The sequence below is a fragment of the Triticum urartu genome, chromosome 7A (genome assembly GCF_056163025.1).
Source record: "Triticum urartu cultivar PI428250 chromosome 7A, HENAU_Tu73, whole genome shotgun sequence".
Lineage (NCBI taxonomy): Eukaryota > Viridiplantae > Streptophyta > Magnoliopsida > Poales > Poaceae > Triticum > Triticum urartu.
This window is the reverse complement of record NC_141879.1, coordinates 191844125-191847793: the sequence shown is the minus strand read 5'-3', so window position 1 is coordinate 191847793 and position 3669 is coordinate 191844125. Positions and strand designations below refer to the sequence as shown.

Below are 3669 nucleotides of genomic sequence, written 5' to 3'. Positions count from 1 at the left end.
GATTTCATATTTCGGTGAGACCAAAATTAATGCAATAGGCAACAGAGAGTTTGCAATCCCATCTCGGTGAGACCGAGATCCCATCGGTGAGACCGAATTGATTAGGGTTTCTAGCAGTGGCTATGTCAAGAGAACTCGGTGGCGCCGGATAGAAAGTTTCGGTGGGGCCGAGTTTTACTTTTGGTTTGGGACAAATGTGGATGTGAGAAAGTGGTTGAGGGCTTTGGAGCATATCACTAAGCACTTTGAGCAAGCAAGCCATTAAGCAACACCTCATCCCCTCTTAATAGTATTGGCTTTCCTATGGACTCAATGTGATCTTGGATCACTAAAATGAAAAATGTAGAGTCCTGAGCTTTGAGCTTGAGCCAATCATTTGTCTTCATCATCTTGAAGGGGTCCCACATCCTCTAGTCCATGCCACTCCACTGTTGGACTTATCTGAAATATGCTAGATGAAAGTATTAGTCCAACAAGAGATATGTTGACATTAATTACCAAAATCACCCAGGGAGCACTTGTGCTTTCAGAGGTATCCGTGGTACAAGGGGCCTCTAGAGTTTAGGCAAGGGTTGCTATAACGGGCCAGTTCTTTTCACCCGACTCTATAGAATCTGGGACTGGATAATCAAAAGCACAACCGAATTCAATTTTCCCTCGCAGTGTATCTCAAAATCCCCCCAAACCCACAATTCTGGTGATTCTGACAGACCCCTCAAAATAAAACCTTTTGTTTTGGGGAAATACCCCCATTCAAAAGCTTGCATGTTTCCTAACCTATTATATGCGTATGTTTACGTGGAAGATGGATATTTCAATTGAAGAAGAAGAAGAAGAAGAGGAATTTTAGTTGGCCATGGTTGCATTTGCTTTGAATGTGGCATCATCAAGTAAGAGATTGTCGTATGCACCACAAAGTTAGGGCATCTCCAACACTGACTTACAAATTGGCTCCCGCATCCGTCCGTTGATAGGGGGACCAATCCGCAGACAAGTCCGCAGATACAGATGTGGGAGCGGACGAAATTCATCAAACACAACGAAATTTATCAAAGTTCAGATAGAAAATAACACAATATATAGCCCCTTCTGCTCCTGTGTACGAAATCCATGGATACGACCAACCACACATTGCACAACAACTCATCCTCCATGCTCGAGTACCCCACCATCCTTCATACTCTACAAAAAAGACATGAAGTTCAAAATAGGCTCAATGGCATTTGGCTGAACACCTGTCGGGTGTCCTGAGCGCCATGGACGTCATTGACAAGGGGGTGGAGGTACTTGGCTGTGGACGGGTCCTGGGTGGACGACGCCGTAGTTCAATGCGAGCGGGCATGTGGTTGGTGGTTGTAGACGCCCGATAATGCCTGGGTGGCAGCCGAAGAGGTACATCGATGGCATCGAAGGAGGAGGGCCCAGATGCAAAGCAAGGGGGTCGGGGCGGAGTGGAAGAAAATGGGACCGAGAGGAGGATTTGAGTAGGCTGGGGGTGTCGGTGTCCTACGTGACTACTGTCCAGAGACCCGCACCCCCAACTTTGCTTCCAATTTGCAGGAAAAAGTGCGTCCGAACATTGACACTCCAATACAGGCTCATGTTGGGTGGAAAAACACGTCAAGACCGCGCGATCTGGACGGGTGCGGGCGGTTTGCGGTTCCACTTTGGAGATGCCCTTACACCTTGTTACATGCCTCCAATGGGTCGAATAGAACGAGCGCTCCAATGGGTCGAAGGAAATGAGCAAGATCTAAGAAAATTCTACTCTATTTTCTGAATGAGAAGGTCGGTGTTTCACCCATTACATGATATGTTGTTGAGAAGTATGGGCTTAAATCAACTTGCAACATATAATCCAAAGAAGAATTGACTCTTTTTTATGGACTTTAGGGATAAGGCGGGCCACTAATAATACCACAGGCTGGTTTGCACATAGTCATTCTGTCATCACAAAAAAGTTCCATCATGTTTTGGAGTGTGTAGACTGCATGGCCGGTAATTACATTGGACCAACTGATCCTTCTTTCTTTGAACGTCACCCCATACTTTGAAGAACAAAGTTTTGGCCTCATTTCAAAATTTCTTTTTGAGCCATAGATGGAACATACATTCAAGTGGTTGTGCCCAAGGAGTTGGAGCCCCAACATAGGAATAGGAAAGGTTATACAAGTGAAAATGGCATAGCAGTGCGTGATTTCGACATGAGGTTCATTTTTATTTTTCCTGCATGGCTCGATTTGTTCACAACATACATTTCTGGAGCGATGCTATAGTTTGTTATGATCATTTCCACAACCCACCACGAGTAATCTCTTGTATATATTCTCATGTACATAATGCTATGTTGGACATTTGTAATGTACTTATTGTAGATAAATACTACCTTATGGACTCCGTATATCAAACAAAGTTGGATAGTTGGATATGTAGCAAGAGTATCAAGTACCAGAGTTACAACAACACCCTCCGAGAGGGAGATTCGAGACATTCAACCATCGACATTCTTCTTTGTGAAAGGTCCTCAAAAGATCATCTGATGTTCACAAGATGAAATGTCGAGTTCTCCTAGGCATAGCATGGTACAAAACAAGAGACCCAAAAGATGATTGTCAGTGTATGCATATGTTTCCACAATTGCATTCATGATAGCAAGCTACGTCATGAGCATTTTGACAGGTTTGACTATCGTGCGCAAGTGCAAGTTCCATTTGTGGGGTAACATAGCATGCAATTTCAAAAAAATTCCTACGCTCACACAAGATCTATCTAGGAGATGCATAGCAACGAGAGGGGGAGAGTGTGTCCACGTACCCTCGTAGACCGAAAGCGGAAGCATTTGACAATGTAGTTGATGTAGTCGAACTTCTTCTCGTTCCGACCGATCAAGCACCAAACATACGACACCTCCGAGTTCTGCACACATTTAGCTCTATGACGTCCCTCGAACTCTCAATCTAGCAAAATGTCGAGGGAGAGTTTCGTCAGCACGACGGCGTGGTGACGGTGATGGTGAAGTAATTCGTGCAGGGCTTCGCCTGAGCACAACGACAATATGACCGGAGGCGTAAAGTGTGGAGGGGCGCGCTGCACACGGCTAACAATCGTTGTTGTGTGTTCTAGCGGTGCCCCCCTGCCGGTGTCAAAACTGGCGGATCTCGGGTAGGGGGTCCCGAACTGTGCGTCTAGGATCGATGGTAACAGGAGACGGGAGACACGATGTTTACCCAAGTTCGGGCCCTCTCTATGGAGGTAATACCCTACTTCCTGCTTGATTGATCTTGATGAATATGAGTATTACAAGAGTTGATCTCCCACGAGATAGTAATGGCTAAACCCTAGAAGTCTAGCCTATGTGGGTATGGTAATGAGTATATGTATCTGGCCTTTCCATACTATCCCCTTCGGTTTATATAGACACCGAGGGGATCTAGGGTTTACATGGAGTCGGTTACAAAAAAGGAATCTTCGGTTGCCAAGCTTGCCTTCCACGCCAAGTAGAGTCCAATCCAGACATGGTGCAGTCTTCGTCCTTCATGTCTTCGCAACCCATCAGTCCGGCCCATGGATAACAAGCCGGGCGCCCAAGGACCCCTCTGTCCAGGACTCCCTCAGTAGCCCCTGAACTTGGCTTTCAATGACGAGGAGTCCGGCGCGCTGATTGTCTTC

At 46.0% G+C, this 3669-nt stretch overlaps 1 pseudogene; it reads left to right on the top strand.

Annotated features, from left to right (window-relative positions):
- The first annotated feature begins 1780 nt into the window (after positions 1–1780).
- Positions 1781–2649, top strand: LOC147958950 (uncharacterized; annotated as a pseudogene).
- The last annotated feature ends 1020 nt before the right edge of the window (positions 2650–3669 follow it).